At 55.9% G+C, this 16,934-nt stretch overlaps 1 non-coding gene across 1 annotated transcript; it reads left to right on the plus strand.

The window, feature by feature from the left end:
- Window positions 1–1,104: 1,104 nt before the first annotated feature.
- Window positions 1,105–1,186, plus strand: TRNAS-GCU (transfer RNA serine (anticodon GCU)). Its single transcript has one exon. It is a non-coding gene; the product is annotated as a tRNA-Ser (tRNA).
- Window positions 1,187–16,934: the final 15,748 nt, after the last annotated feature.

Raw genomic sequence — 16,934 nt, forward strand, 5'->3', positions numbered from 1 at the left:
TGGAAAAGGGGAAACATAACCCCCATTTTTAAAAAGGGGAAAAAAGGAAGACGCGGGGAACTACAGGCCCGTCAGTCTCACCTTTGTGGCCGGCAAGATCATGGGGCAGATCCCCCTGGAAACCGTGCTAAGGCAAATGGAATTGAGGAGGTGATCGGTGACAGGCAACGTGGCTTCACTAAGGGCAAATCGTGCCTGACAAATGTGGTGGCCTTCTACAACGGTAGAAGACTGGTGCTGTTTAACGTCTTTGTTGGCAACATGGACAGTGGGTTTGAGTGCACCCTCGGTAATGCTGCTGATGACACCAAGCTGTGTGGTGCAGTGAAGGGATGCCAACCAGAGGGGCCTTGACAGGCTTGAGAGCTGGGCCCGCCTGAACCTCATGGAAGTCATCAAGGCCACATACAAGGTCCTGCACATGGCAATCCTAAGCACAAATACAGGCTGGGCGGAGAATGGATTGAGAGCAGCCCTGAGGAGCACTTGGGGGTGTTGGTTGTTGTTGAGAAGCTCAACATGAGGCAGCATGCCCCACAAGATGGGGAGGGATGTTTTATCAGGGAGTGTAGCGATAGGACGAGGGGTAATGGTTTTAAACTTTTCAGTTTAAATCTACCCTCTTTTCAGAGGGTAGATTCAGATTAGACTTTAGGAAGAAACTCTTTACTGTGAGGGTGGTGTGACTCTAGGACAGGTTGCCCAAAGAAGTTGTGGATGGCCCATCCCGGGAGATGTTCAAGGCTAGGTTGGACGGGGCTTTGAGCAACCTGGTCTTGTGGGACATGTCCCTGTCCATGGCAGAGGGGTTGTAACGAGATGATCTTTAAGGTCCCTTCCAAGCCAAACCATTCTATGATTCTACGAAAGGTATCCGGAGCTCAGCCCAGCTGTTGAGAGAGTGGACCAGTCCCAAAAGGCAAAAGCTGGAGGCTGGCTCCTTCTCTCCGATGCCAAGCAGTACACAAAGGTGTAGGCGTCAGGAGCAGGAGCAGGAGCTGGAGCTGGAGCTGGAGCCGGAACAGGAGAAGCAGCATCAGGAGGTGGAGAAGCAACATCACTCAGGAGCAGTGGGAGCAGTGGCAGGAGCCACAGTAGCATGCTGACGAGGTGGCCGAGTGGTGAAGGCGATGGACTGCTAATCCATTGTGCTCTGCACGCGTGGGTTTGAATCCCATCCTCGTCGACCAGCTCCAACAATGTTGCTCTCAGTTGCCAGCATCTGGATGTGTGCCCTCAAAGTAGCCTTTATTTTGGGATGGAACTTGCAAGTGTTTGAAGTGGCTCAGGACGCACCTTGACTGCTTCTGTCTCCACACAGGCAAGAGGAACCAGAAGGGAGGGATCAGGCCAATCAGCCTCTCCTCAGTCCCTGGGAAGATGATGGAGCAAAACCTCCTGGAAGCAGTTTCCCAACACGGGTAGCGAGGAAGGTGGGCTGGGCTGGCTTGGGAGTAGTAAGCATGGATTGACAGAGGAGAAGTCATGCTTCACCAAGCTGGTAGCCTCCTACAGTGAGGTGACTAGCTTGGTGAAGAAGGGAAGAGCAGTGGATGTTGTCTACCTTGACTTCAGTAAGGCTCAAGCAGCCACAGGAACAAAAAGCAAAATACGTGTAAACCACTTTCTGCCACAGAACATTTCAAGTAACGTCTTTTTTTATGGGAGACATCGCCCTTCTCAGTTCATAGAGTCTCAGAATCGTTGGAGTTGGAAGGGACCTCTTGAGATCCTGTAGTCCAAGCCAACAGCTCCAGCAGGCTCAACAAGGGGTTTCTGGCCTTGAAATGGAATTTCGTGTGTTTTAATTTGTGCCCATTGCCTCTTGCACTGCCAGTTGGTACAACAGAGAAGAGTCGTGCTCCCTCTTCATTCCCTTCCACCAGGTATGGGAAAAATCCCAGCTATCACAGCCTCCCCTCATATTTCAGACACACCAAGCCCTTAACTAGTTTTGTGACAAAGCGGGGATCTGCAGGGAAGACCTGTGTGGAGGCAGGAGTAGCCAGCAGCCAGCCATGCCACAAAGGGATGTGCTGTCCCGGGTGGTCAGGAGCGACTTGGCAGGGGTCAGAGGGACAGGGACGATCCAGCGGGCTGGCTGGAGCCTCTTCGTGCCCACACGATCTCCCTGCTCTTACACACACTTGCACTTCTACTTCTCTGGCCACCCGCCTCCCTCTACCAGTCCCTGGACAGTTCCTTGGGATATCTCTTCCTTGGGATATGCTCTCCCTACCTTGCTCTCCCCTGGGCGTGCTCCACTCGCTGCATCATCTGGCTTGATACTCGACAGCAATTATACACACTCGCTTTCTCACACTCCACAAGCTGGTACATTGTTTCCACTCGCCCTGGTCTGTCCAGGTGCCGGCACCCCAGACAAACAGTCCCTATGACCTCTGGTCCCACTCCAGTGACTGTCACCAAGGAGACAGGAACCACGTCGACCTGTGGTGTGACTCCAGTTGCTGCCCCATAGACTTCCATACACACACGTGCACGCAGAATAGGGAGCCCCTCCCCAGGGCAAATAGTTCAGAACAGAACTTAAGACAAAGACCAGACAGGATGCGCTGATCAGAAGCAGGCCATGGCCAGGCAAGCATCCTGAACAGCAACCAGTTCTTGAGGGACAAACACGTTATGACATCTCCCTCTAGTTTTCTCATGTTTTTTCCTGCCAGTACCACCCCGAGCCTTCCCTTCCCCCACCTCTAGTTCCTCCCCCAAAACATCCCATGCTGAGTCTCGTGCTGTCCCGTGATGCTCTTCCCCTGCACTCATCACAGCAGTTTACCAGATCAGCCATGAAGGTATTATACAAAACAGGCCCCAATACTGGGCCGTGGGGAACACAGCTGGTGTTCTGGTGGTGGTGGTGGTGGTGGTGGACCGGCCACCAACTGGATGTAAGTCCATTCACCACAACCCTTTGAGCCCAGCCGTCCGGCCAGGTCTTTTACCCAGTGAAGAGCAGACCCGTCCAAGCCATGAGCAGCCAGTTTCTCCAGGAGAATGCTGTGGGAAACAGCGCCAAAGGCTGCACTGGAAAACTGTGACGAGCCCTCCCTGCCCAAGCCTTCTCTTCACAACAAAAACACCGAAGTCCCTCCGCCTTTCCTTACAGGGCAGGTTCTCCAGCCCTTTGATCATCTCTGTGGCCCTCTTTTGGACCTCCTCCAGTCTGCCTGCGTCTTTCTCAAATTGTGGGGGCCAGAACTGGACACAGTTCTCCACATGTGGCCTGACAAGCGCTGAGTGGAATGGGGTGATCATTTCTCTACCTCTGGTAGTAATGGACCTTCAGATGCAGACCAGGATCTGATTTGCCTTTGCTCCTGCAGCGGTGCAATGCTGACGTACGTTCAGGCTGTTGTCCACCAGGACCCCCAGGTACCTTTCAGCAAGGCAGCTCCTCAGCCACATACAACCTAGCCTGTACCAGGCCCTTTGGTTATGTCTTTGTTAAACTTCATACAGCTCTCGTGCTGTCCTGTGATGCTCTTCCCCTGCCCTCATCACAGTTTTCCAGGACTGAAAAGCCACTACAAAGAGGACAGAAGTTCTTCACAAAGAACCGTGTGGAGAGAACAAAGAGCAACCGGGAGAGGATTTACCTTTACGTAGGAAAGACATTTTTTAGAGTGAGAACGATCATGCGCTGCGTCAGTCTCCCCAGGGATATGGTAGAGTCCCTATGGCTAGAGGTGTCCAAGATGCAATTGGGCACGGTGCTAGGTAATCTCGTCTAGGCTCCCTTGCCCACGGAACACTGGACCAAATGCTCTTTTGCGGTCCCTTCCAATAGGGGTGATTCTATGATTCGATGAATATTCAGGAGGAACCTGTAGTTCTACCGAGGGAGGAACTCTTTTGGATACTCAGGTGGTTGGTATTGGAGAAGAGGGGAGAATGAAAGACGACTCTCTGGCAAAGCTGGTGCCCAATGCCTTTAATGAGACAATCAAAGGAAAATGGAAAAGACGAGAGCTTAAGCAATGCAGTTTGGAGGCTGAGCAAAGCTCAGAGAAGTGCTGCCATCTGAAGGAAAGTCCCCACGCCAGGGATGCTTCCTTTCCGATTCCTCTTCAAGGCTCTGGCAACCACGTATCACCTAGGCCTATCGCTGCAGAAGGAAAGAGGACGTATTTCATGGGGAGCGCAAGGTAAAGCAGAGCAAGAGGGGGAAAGAGAGAGGCTCCCTTGGGAAGAGACGGAAGGCCAGCGCCGGGCCCTTCCTCCAGGCAGAGGCGTGGGCGCTCGGCTCCTCAGCAGAGCATGGCCGCGCTCTCAGGGCTGGCTCCAGGGCTTTCCTCGAGGCTCCTGGTGCTTGATCATGGGCAGGCAGTCCACGGGCTTCAGCATAAGAGATTGCCCCGTGCCAGGGGCCCGCAGAGCCCACGGCCCAGACCGGACCACCCAAAGCCCCCCAGAGCCAGGGAGCCCCCAGAAGCGATGGGCACACTGCCAGCGCTGAGAGAGCTCCCCACGGCAGCCGACGCGGTGGATCCCACGGCTGTGCTCTGAGGGAAGGAGCTGAGGATTGGGCCCGGCAGCGTCACCACGACTGGCGAGGGCTGGATCGCAACGCTGGAGTCAGCGCACCGGGTGACGCAGGGCTCGTTGCAGCTGTTGGCAAGCGGGGTGGGGCCGCAGGCAGCTGGCAGGCATGGGCCGTAGCACGACATGTCTCACGGAGGGAGGCGACCCTGCAAGAGCAAGAGTGGGCAGAGGGCATTAGCTGTCGGGCCCCTTCAGAGCCCGGCTCGGCTTCTCCTACAACGGGCAGCGCCTGGTTAGGGCCAGATCTCCCTGCAAATTTTCTTTATGTGCCAGGAGTGACCAAGGCAGGGCGTTGCACCATGGAAGTCGGACGAAGCACCTGTTGAACCAGTTAGTTGGTACGGGTGGTCCAGCCTCAGACTTCAGCAGAGCCACTGCTATAGAAGAGCCCAACTGAGTCCCTCTCGGAAAGGAAAAAAGCCTTCCCTCTTCTCTCACCAACTCACCTCCCAGAAGAGGGGAGCCCAGTGTATTTTCAAGCCTGAACCACGTATCAGAAGGCAAGCGGTCCCCCTGACAGCAATCCTACCGGCAGGAAGAGGAGTGGAGTTCAGACTTACCAAGTTCACCGTGCAGAGCAAGGGAAGAGCTGTGGATGGAAGGGCCTGGAGTGGCACGGGCTTTTTATATGCTGATCCAGCGCCTCAGGAGGCCTGGAACACGCCTTCTTTGTGAAGCGCGTTAACAAACAGCAATTTGAGGCTTGCAAAGCACAGCCAACAGACGAAGAACTTGTCTCTCTCATCCGAGAGGTCTGGCTTGCATTTCCCTACTGGGTTGAGAGCACAGTGATGCCTCACGTGCTGGCTCCTCAAAGCAACGGTCATCTGCAGTGCCATGCCAGTTCCCAGGAAAAGGTTTCAGTAGCTTCGGGCTTCAGGCCCTGTGTGTGGGTTGTGCCCATCCTTGGTGCGGAACGTGACTACCACTCTCAGTCAGGCCTGCATCTGCGGAGCACTCCTGATGAAGGCCACTCAAGCAGGTCTCCTGCTGAATGGCTGAGGCTGACCCTGAGAAACACAAGGCCCCGCAGGGCCGTGGAAGGGCTCAGTAATCAGCCCAGCCCCGGCTGGATGCCTGTCCGGCCAAGGGACACCAAAAAGGAAGGGACTCGGATCCCTGGAGCTGGTTGGAAGGCAAAGGCCAAAGAAGGACTCTCTGTGAGATGGAGAGAAGCGCCTCGGTGTCAAGGGATGGGGGCACCGGGACCATTCCTAGAGGTGCCAGGTAGCTCCGAGGTGGCCCCAAAACAAAGGTAAAAAGGGGAAGGGGGGAAAAAAAAGGGTCTTGTTCTATGGAAATCTTTCAATTCTCATTCTTAAAGCGGGTAGTCAGCCCCAAGGGTGCAAGGTCAAAGTGGCGGAGGAGTAAACTCGTAGGCATTTGGCTGAGGGAGCTTTTCCCTTTTGGTTGCCTTGCCAGCCCTGGGAAGGACATGTCCTCTTGTGGCTACAGTTCAAAGCAGAGCCTTCCTGCCCTCTGGTGTTACCACACGCCTGCTGAGGCAGGCGGATGCATGTGGCCTGCCTCAGCTTTGCTCAGGCACAGCAAATGCCTGGCTCCTCGTGCACCAGAGGAATGCCTCCACAGCCTTCCCACATCCATCAGCGGGGCAGGATGGCAGGCCAAGGAGGAGAGCAACCCAGCCACGCTACTCACTGCCTGCTGTAGCAGAGCTGTGAGGGGCTGTGTCTTGCTCCTGTCTGGTGGCAAAGGAGGCTACGTGAGGAGCAGGGTGTCTGTCCTGGCATCTGCTCCTCTTTGCACCACCCCTCAGTTGCCAGAAGGGAGAGCAGAGAGGGAGGAGCAGCAAGGCTGTACTCAACCTCTCTCCTTACCCACGGCGGCCTTTGGCATTTGCTGGTGCACCTGAGTAGTTAGAGCGCTCATCCCTCATAGAGCACAGCCTGGGAACAGGGCAGCCATAGGGCAGGTCGTCCCATTTGGGGAGTTCCCCTTTGAGGCTGGTTCCTGCTGGCAGCTTCCCGCGCAGACATTGCTGTGGGCAACCCGTGCCTCTTCTGCGGAGCTGGGCCACGTCTCAAAGGGCCACATCTCGGGGCTTTGGGGGTTGGAAGACAGAGGCAGCCACTTCCCTGCCCTTCAGTTGAGGACACGCTGAGGGTCGAGGGCCTTGCAGGTTCCTCACAGAGCCTCAGAGCCTTTCAGGAGGGAGCATCACTGGCTGCTTTGTCGGTGAGTGCACTTCCAGTTCCACCTGGAAAAGAGGCATGGGTGGCTGCCTCCCACCCTGGCACCATACTGACGCCTGGGACCTGTTTCTGCCTGTACGGAGCGAGCACGTTTCTGCTGTGAGCCGTGGCACTGGGTCGACCGTCCTGGCAGGATGGCACAACAGCCCCAGAGCATGGCCCTGCTGGAAACGATGGCAGAAGTAGAGGCAGAGCCATCGATCCCTTGCAGGAGAAGACAACATCCCCCTTCCAAGACCCTTCCCCGCAAACAGCACGGCCACCCGGGTGAAAGTGGGGCCCATCTTCCCAAGCAGCCTGGGCAGTCAGTGGTGGTTCTCAGTGCTGGTCACAGGCGGCTGGCCTTTGAGCTGCCCAGACCGGCAGTCTCCTCTGTGTCTCATAGGGCAGCACCAGTTGCTGCCGCCTATGTCCGGTGGTCTGTTACACCAGTCCATCAAAAAAGCAGGCTCCCCAGGACCTGCGCACATAGAGGTGGCAACCTTCCTCAATTTGGTCTGTGCTCCAGAAACGTCTGGGAGTGGGAACGTCAGGGCACGTCCCTGCTGTCCTCCTTTGGCTGCTGTTTCACCAAGGAGCATGACAGGATTTCAAGGAGTCACTAAGTGGTTGGGCAAGATGCTAACAGCCATGACAACGCTGTACAAAAAGCTGCATTTCTGCAGGAATGCGGACATGAAGTTGTGCCTAGGGTCCTCTGCACGTCTGAAGCCATTTCCCCCAGAGCCCCTGATGCCAGTGCATGGATGATTCGCACCGCGGTGTCGATGAGGTCTCTCATAGTGCCTCAGCACTTTCTGGTGACTCACAGGTGACTCCAAGGTGGTCTGCTGGTGACACTTTGTAATTAAAGGGCCCTGAATGTGCCAATTCGTCCCTGAGCCAGGGAAAAGAAGCCAGACCCTCTGGGTCAGTGACCTGAACGAGCCCCCGGCAACGATGCAAAGACGAGTGTTGTTTGGGAAGACTGCGCCAAAGCAAACTGGTCCACTTGGTCATGGCTCTCTTTCAGGCATGAGTCAGCAGGCTCCTTCATCGCTCTGCAGGGCCACGCTGAGCCATTGATTCTCCTTGGCAGAGTAACGAGCAAAGTCCTGGCAGGCAAGGCAAGGGCTGCGCAGTTCCCAAAGAAAACGCTCTGGCCTTCCCCGACTGAAGACAACAGCTGAACTGCTGGGCTCGTTTTGCATGCCTGGAAAGCGTGTGCATCACTGAGGCGCAAGGGGAGCAGAGATCGGTCACCGAGCAGCCTGATCCACTCCAGCAATGGCCTCTGTGTCCCCATCCCTGAACACAACAGGGTTTCTCTCCAGACAGCAGGAGGACCTTGTTTGACCATCACCTTCCAATCACCCCGGGGATCTGAGTCTCCTCCATTCTCTGTCCCTCAGTGGAACAGCCATTCTGCAGAGGCTTGGCTGGGCTGGGCTGGTCTCTGCGCAGCTCCATAGCCTGCAGGCACTGCTGTTGCTCAGGGTCGGCCTCAGCCCGTCAAAGAGAGACCCTTCTGAGTGGCCTTCACACGTGCCCCACAGGCAAAGTCCTAGGTAAGCGGCGGCCACCTTCCCCAGGAGCGGCAGAATGCGCACAACACCTACTTGTGGCCTGAATCTGCTGGGAGGCTTCACCAGCAACTGGAATGAGACCTCAAACGAGCATTGGTCTGGGGAAGAAACGTAATTGCTATCAATAAAATCCCTTCAGTGCTACCCAGGATGAAAAGGGAGCCAAGCATTTCAGGCAAAGGAGGCATCATCAAAGAAGGTCTTTCATCTACCGTCAGGGCTTTGAGGAGCCAAGATTGCTGTTTCTCAACACGCTTCATGTTTGTGTCATTTTTCAGCTCCCCTGGGGCTCTGGGCCGCCGTTTAAAAGTGTGCCCAACTCCCAGCTCTTCTATCCTCTCCTTGTGCCTTCCTCTGCTCTGCGGAGTTGGTAAGTCTCAGTTCATTTTGCCTCTTGTCTCCTTGGTTGGCAGGACAGTTTTTGTGGAGAGGGCTGCATATATTGTGCCTCCCTTGTCCTCATGAAACGGTCTAGGATGTGAAACAGGGCATTGGTAATGCAGCAACCGGAGGCAGCAGAGCGCCTCCATGGGGTCTCCATGCCTGGGAGTGGCAAGGCCAGCTGAGGTATAGGCTGCAAAAGATGTTGACTTGGACAGGGGCAGCTTCCCTGCGTTTGGACGCACCCTCTTGGGTCACCCTGCAATTACAAACCAATACAGCACCGCAGGCCCACCAAAATGCCCAGAAACCCCCTCTCTGCAGACACTGCAGGTCCATCAACTCTTGGGCTGTGCCATTGCTTCTGCCTTTGACAACGTTTACCGAGTGGGACCCTTGCATTTTGTGGGGCTATTGCAAGTAGCTCTGGCCAGGTTAGCCCAGGTCCCTGTGCCTGTCACATCCCAGGTGGGTGAGAGAAGATGTCTTCAGATACAGCAGGGTGTGACCAGGCAGCAGGGAGGCTCAGGTGGTGGAGAGGAGGGTGTGCATTGTGGAGTTTGGCCAAAATCAGAGGAGGGCACCATTGCGGGCCCTCCAGCTGGACACAGCTTTCTTGACTCGTGCCCCAACTCCAGTCTCTCTCCACTGAACTCCCAGCCGCTGCCCGTCGTAGGAGAAGCCGAGCTGGGCTCTGAAGGGGCCCGACAGCTAATGCCCTCTGCCCGCTCTTGCTCTTGCAGGGTTGCCTCCCTCCGTGAGACATGTCGTGCTACGGCCCGTGCCTGCCAGCTGCCTGCGGCCCCACCCCGCTTGCCAACAGCTGCAACGAGCCCTGCGTCACCCGGTGCGCTGACTCCAGCATTGCAATCCAGCCCTCGCCAGTCGTGGTGACGCTGCCGGGCCCAATCCTCAGCTCCTTCCCTCAGAGCACAGCCGTGGGATCCACCGCGTCGGCTGCCGTGGGGAGCTCTCTCAGCGCTGGCAGTGTGCCCATCGCTTCTGGGGGCTCCCTGGCTCTGGGGGGCTTTGGGTGGTCCGGTCTGGGCCGTGGGCTCTGCGGGCCCCTGGCACGGGGCAATCTCTTATGCTGAAGCCCGTGGACTGCCTGCCCATGGTCAAGCACCAGGAGCCTCGAGGAAAGCCCTGGAGCCAGCCCTGAGAGCGCGGCCATGCTCTGCCGAGGAGCCGAGCGCCCACGCCTCTGCCTGGAGGAAGGGCCCGGCGCTGGCCTTCCGTCTCTTCCCAAGGGAGCCTCTCTCTTTCCCCCTCTTGCTCTGCTTTACCTTGCGCTCCCCATGAAATACGTCCTCTTTCCTTCTGCAGCGATAGGCCTAGGTGATACGTGGTTGCCAGAGCCTTGAAGAGGAATCGGAAAGGAAGCATCCCTGGCGTGGGGACTTTCCTTCAGATGGCAGCACTTCTCTGAGCTTTGCTCAGCCTCCAAACTGCATTGCTTAAGCTCTCGTCTTTTCCATTTTCCTTTGATTGTCTCATTAAAGGCATTGGGCACCAGCTTTGCCAGAGAGTCGTCTTTCATTCTCCCCTCTTCTCCAATACCAACCACCTGAGTATCCAAAAGCATCAGCACGGGGAACATGCTGATACGCAAAATATCAGCCTGGGGAACAAACAAGAGGAGCTAGAGACGCGAGCACGCCTGCAGGGCTATAATTTATTGGCATCACAGAGACGTGGTGGGATGGCTTCTGTGAGTGGTGTGTTGGAATGGAAGGATACAGGCTCTTCAGGAAGGACAGGGAGGGGAGACGAGAAGGGGTTGTCCCCTGCTATGCCAATGACCAGCTGGATTGCATGGAGCTCCACCTGGGGAGGGATGAGGAACCGACCAAGAGCTTATGGGTGATGTTATAGTGGGCGTCTGCTCCAGGCCATCCATTCGGGCAGACCAAGGCCCTCTGTAGACACGTTCACTAGCCCTGGTCCTCATGGGGAACTTCACCCAGCCCGATATCTGTTGGGGGGACAACACAGCAGGGCATAAGCAATCCAGGAGATTCCTGGAATGCCTTGATGATATTTTCCTTCTCCAAGTGATGGAGGAGCCAACAAGGAGAGGTGCCATGCTGGACCTTGTTCTCACCAACAAGGAGGGGCTGGTGGGGAGGGAATGTGAAGCTCAAGGGCAGCCTTGGCTGCAGTGGCCGTGAGGTGGTGGTGGTGGAGATCCTTAGGGCAGCGAGGAGGGTGCACAGTAAGCTCGCTACCCCGGGCTTTGTGAGAGCAGACTTTGGCCTGTTCAGGGATCTGCCTGGTAGAGTAGGCCAATCAGCCTCTCCTCAGTCCCTGGGAAGATGATGGAGCAAAACCTCCTGGAAGCAGTTTCCCAACACGGGTAGTGAGGAAGGTGGGCTGGGCTGGCTTGGGAGTAGTAAGCATGGATTGACAGAGGAGAAGTCATGCTTCACCAAGCTGGTAGCCTCCTACAGTGAGGTGACTAGCTTGGTGAAGAAGGGAAGAGCAGTGGATGTTGTCTACCTTGACTTCAGTAAGGCTCAAGCAGCCACAGGAACAAAAAGCAAAATACGTGTAAACCACTTTCTGCCACAGAACATTTCAAGTAACGTCTTTTTTTATGGGAGACATCGCCCTTCTCAGTTCATAGAGTCTCAGAATCATTGGAGTTGGAAGGGACCTCTTGAGATCCTGTAGTCCAAGCCAACAGCTCCAGCAGGCTCAACAAGGGGTTTCTGGCCTTGAAATGGAATTTCGTGTGTTTTAATTTGTGCCCATTGCCTCTTGCACTGCCAGTTGGTACAACAGAGAAGAGTCGTGCTCCCTCTTCATTCCCTTCCACCAGGTATGGGAAAAATCCCAGCTATCACAGCCTCCCCTCATATTTCAGACACACCAAGCCCTTAACTAGTTTTGTGACAAAGCGGGGATCTGCAGGGAAGACCTGTGTGGAGGCAGGAGTAGCCAGCAGCCAGCCATGCCACAAAGGGATGTGCTGTCCCGGGTGGTCAGGAGCGACTTGGCAGGGGTCAGAGGGACAGGGACGATCCAGCGGGCTGGCTGGAGCCTCTTCGTGCCCACACGATCTCCCTGCTCTTACACACACTTGCACTTCTACTTCTCTGGCCACCCGCCTCCCTCTACCAGTCCCTGGACAGTTCCTTGGGATATCTCTTCCTTGGGATATGCTCTCCCTACCTTGCTCTCCCCTGGGCGTGCTCCACTCGCTGCATCATCTGGCTTGATACTCGACAGCAATTATACACACTCGCTTTCTCACACTCCACAAGCTGGTACATTGTTTCCACTCGCCCTGGTCTGTCCAGGTGCCGGCACCCCAGACAAACAGTCCCTATGACCTCTGGTCCCACTCCAGTGACTGTCACCAAGGAGACAGGAACCACGTCGACCTGTGGTGTGACTCCAGTTGCTGCCCCATAGACTTCCATACACACACGTGCATGCAGAATAGGGAGCCCCTCCCCAGGGCAAATAGTTCAGAACAGAACTTAAGACAAAGACCAGACAGGATGCGCTGATCAGAAGCAGGCCATGGCCAGGCAAGCATCCTGAACAGCAACCAGTTCTTGAGGGACAAACACGTTATGACATCTCCCTCTAGTTTTCTCATGTTTTTTCCTGCCAGTACCACCCCGAGCCTTCCCTTCCCCCACCTCTAGTTCCTCCCCCAAAACATCCCATGCTGAGTCTCGTGCTGTCCCGTGATGCTCTTCCCCTGCACTCATCACAGCAGTTTACCAGATCAGCCATGAAGGTATTATACAAAACAGGCCCCAATACTGGGCCGTGGGGAACACAGCTGGTGTTCTGGTGGTGGTGGTGGTGGTGGTGGACCGGCCACCAACTGGATGTAAGTCCATTCACCACAACCCTTTGAGCCCAGCCGTCCGGCCAGGTCTTTTACCCAGTGAAGAGTAGACCCGTCCAAGCCATGAGCAGCCAGTTTCTCCAGGAGAATGCTGTGGGAAACAGCGCCAAAGGCTGCACTGGAAAACTGTGACGAGCCCTCCCTGCCCAAGCCTTCTCTTCACAACAAAAACACCGAAGTCCCTCCGCCTTTCCTTACAGGGCAGGTTCTCCAGCCCTTTGATCATCTCTGTGGCCCTCTTTTGGACCTCCTCCAGTCTGCCTGCATCTTTCTCAAATTGTGGGGGCCAGAACCGGACACAGTTCTCCACATGTGGCCTGACAAGCGCTGAGTGGAATGGGGTGATCATTTCTCTACCTCTGGTAGTAATGGACCTTCAGATGCAGACCAGGATCTGATTTGCCTTTGCTCCTGCAGCGGTGCAATGCTGACGTACGTTCAGGCTGTTGTCCACCAGGACCCCCAGGTACCTTTCAGCAAGGCAGCTCCTCAGCCACATACAACCTAGCCTGTACCAGGCCCTTTGGTTATGTCTTTGTTAAACTTCATACAGCTCTCGTGCTGTCCTGTGATGCTCTTCCCCTGCCCTCATCACAGTTTTCCAGGACTGAAAAGCCACTACAAAGAGGACAGAAGTTCTTCACAAAGAACCGTGTGGAGAGAACAAAGAGCAACCGGGAGAGGATTTACCTTTACGTAGGAAAGACATTTTTTAGAGTGAGAACGATCATGCGCTGCGTCAGTCTCCCCAGGGATATGGTAGAGTCCCTATGGCTAGAGGTGTCCAAGATGCAATTGGGCACGGTGCTAGGTAATCTCGTCTAGGCTCCCTTGCCCACGGAACACTGGACCAAATGCTCTTTTGCGGTCCCTTCCAATAGGGTTGATTCTATGATTCGATGAATATTCAGGAGGAACCTGTAGTTCTACCGAGGGAGGAACTCTTTTGGATACTCAGGTGGTTGGTATTGGAGAAGAGGGGAGAATGAAAGACGACTCTCTGGCAAAGCTGGTGCCCAATGCCTTTAATGAGACAATCAAAGGAAAATGGAAAAGACGAGAGCTTAAGCAATGCAGTTTGGAGGCTGAGCAAAGCTCAGAGAAGTGCTGCCATCTGAAGGAAAGTCCCCACGCCAGGGATGCTTCCTTTCCGATTCCTCTTCAAGGCTCTGGCAACCACGTATCACCTAGGCCTATCGCTGCAGAAGGAAAGAGGACGTATTTCATGGGGAGCGCAAGGTAAAGCAGAGCAAGAGGGGGAAAGAGAGAGGCTCCCTTGGGAAGAGACGGAAGGCCAGCGCCGGGCCCTTCCTCCAGGCAGAGGCGTGGGCGCTCGGCTCCTCGGCAGAGCATGGCCGCGCTCTCAGGGCTGGCTCCAGGGCTTTCCTCGAGGCTCCTGGTGCTTGACCATGGGCAGGCAGTCCACGGGCTTCAGCATAAGAGATTGCCCCGTGCCAGGGGCCCGCAGAGCCCACGGCCCAGACCGGACCACCCAAAGCCCCCCAGAGCCAGGGAGCCCCCAGAAGCGATGGGCACACTGCCAGCGCTGAGAGAGCTCCCCACGGCAGCCGACGCGGTGGATCCCACGGCTGTGCTCTGAGGGAAGGAGCTGAGGATTGGGCCCGGCAGCGTCACCACGACTGGCGAGGGCTGGATTGCAACGCTGGAGTCAGCGCACCGGGTGACGCAGGGCTCGTTGCAGCTGTTGGCAAGCGGGGTGGGGCCGCAGGCAGCTGGCAGGCACAGGCCGTAGCACGACATGTCTCACGGAGGGAGGCGACCCTGCAAGAGCAAGAGCGGGCAGAGGGCATTAGCTGTCGGGCCCCTTCAGAGCCCGGCTCGGCTTCTCCTACGACGGGCAGCGGCTGGGAGTTCAGTGGAGAGAGACTGGAGTTGGGGCACGAGTCAAGAAAGCTGTGTCCAGCTGGAGGGCCCGCAATGGTGCCCTCCTCTGATTTTGGCCAAACTCCACAATGCACACCCTCCTCTCCACCACCTGAGCCTCCCTGCTGCCTGGTCACACCCTGCTGTATCTGAAGACATCTTCTCTCACCCACCTGGGATGTGACAGGCACAGGGACCTGGGCTAACCTGGCCAGAGCTACTTGCAATAGCCCCACAAAATGCAAGGGTCCCACTCGGTAAACGTTGTCAAAGGCAGAAGCAATGGCACAGCCCAAGAGTTGATGGACCTGCAGTGTCTGCAGAGAGGGGGTTTCTGGGCATTTTGGTGGGCCTGCGGTGCTGTATTGGTTTGTAATTGCAGGGTGACCCAAGAGGGTGCGTCCAAACGCAGGGAAGCTGCCCCTGTCCAAGTCAACATCTTTTGCAGCCTATACCTCAGCTGGCCTTGCCACTCCCAGGCATGGAGGCCCCATGGAGGCGCTCTGCTGCCTCCGGTTGCTGCATTACCAATGCCCTGTTTCACATCCTAGACCGTTCCATGAGGACAAGGGAGGCACAATATATGCAGCCCTCTCCACAAAAACTGTCCTGCCAACCAAGGAGACAAGAGGCAAAATGAACTGAGACTTACCAACTCCGCAGAGCAGAGGAAGGCACAAGGAGAGGATAGAAGAGCTGGGAGTTGGGCACACTTTTAAACGGCGGCCCAGAGCCCCAGGGGAGCTGAAAAATGACACAAACATGAAGCGTGTTGAGAAACAGCAATCTTGGCTCCTCAAAGCCCTGACGGTAGATGAAAGACCTTCTTTGATGATGCCTCCTTTGCCTGAAATGCTTGGCTCCCTTTTCATCCTGGGTAGCACTGAAGGGATTTTATTGATAGCAATTACGTTTCTTCCCCAGACCAATGCTCGTTTGAGGTCTCATTCCAGTTGCTGGTGAAGCCTCCCAGCAGATTCAGGCCACGAGTAGGTGTTGTGCGCATTCTGCCGCTCCTGGGGAAGGTGGCTGCCGCTTACCTAGGACTTTGCCTGTGGGGCACGCGTGAAGGCCACTCAGAAGGGTCTCTCTTTGACGGGCTGAGGCCGACCCTGAGCAACAGCAGTGCCTGCAGGCTATGGAGCTGCGCAGAGACCAGCCCAGCCCAGCCAAGCCTCTGCAGAATGGCTGTTCCACTGAGGGACAGAGAATGGAGGAGACTCAGATCCCCGGGGTGATTGGAAGGTGATGGTCAAACAAGGTCCTCCTGCTGTCCGGAGAGAAACCCTGTTGTGTTCAGGGATGGGGACACAGAGGCCATTGCTGGAGTGGATCAGGCTGCTCGGTGACCGATCTCTGCTCCCCTTGCGCCTCAGTGATGCACACGCTTTCCAGGCATGCAAAACGAGCCCAGCAGTTCAGCTGTTGTCTTCAGTCGGGGAAGGCCAGAGCGTTTTCTTTGGGAACTGCGCAGCCCTTGCCTTGCCTGCCAGGACTTTGCTCGTTACTCTGCCAAGGAGAATCAATGGCTCAGCGTGGCCCTGCAGAGCGATGAAGGAGCCTGCTGACTCATGCCTGAAAGAGAGCCATGACCAAGTGGACCAGTTTGCTTTGGCGCAGTCTTCCCAAACAACACTCGTCTTTGCATCGTTGCCGGGGGCTCGTTCAGGTCACTGACCCAGAGGGTCTGGCTTCTTTTCCCTGGCTCAGGGACGAATTGGCACATTCAGGGCCCTTTAATTACAAAGTGTCACCAGCAGACCACCTTGGAGTCACCTGTGAGTCACCAGAAAGTGCTGAGGCACTATGAGAGACCTCATCGACACCGCGGTGCGAATCATCCATGCACTGGCATCAGGGGCTCTGGGGGAAATGGCTTCAGACGTGCAGAGGACCCTAGGCACAACTTCATGTCCGCATTCCTGCAGAAATGCAGCTTTTTGTACAGCGTTGTCATGGCTGTTAGCATCTTGCCCAACCACTTAGTGACTCCTTGAAATCCTGTCATGCTCCTTGGTGAAACAGCAGCCAAAGGAGGACAGCAGGGACGTGCCCTGACGTTCCCACTCCCAGACGTTTCTGGAGCACAGACCAAATTGAGGAAGGTTGCCACCTCTATGTGCGCAGGTCCTGGGGAGCCTGCTTTTTTGACGGACTGGTGTGACAGACCACCGGACATAGGCGGCAGCAACTGGTGCTGCCCTATGAGACACAGAGGAGACTGCCGGTCTGGAAAGTTTGGGGGCAGCTCAAAGGCCAGCCGCCTGTGACCAGCACTGAGAACCACCACTGACTGCCCAGGCTGCTTGGGAAGATGGGCCCCACTTTCACCCGGGTGGCCGTGCTGTTTGCGGGGAAGGGTCTTGGAAGGGGGATGTTGTCTTCTCCTGCAAGGGATCGATGGCTCTGCCTCTACTTCTGCCATCGTTTCCAGCAGGGCCATGCTCTGGGGCTGTTGTG

This window comes from Larus michahellis, chromosome 14 (assembly GCF_964199755.1).
Source record: "Larus michahellis chromosome 14, bLarMic1.1, whole genome shotgun sequence".
NCBI lineage: Eukaryota > Metazoa > Chordata > Aves > Charadriiformes > Laridae > Larus > Larus michahellis.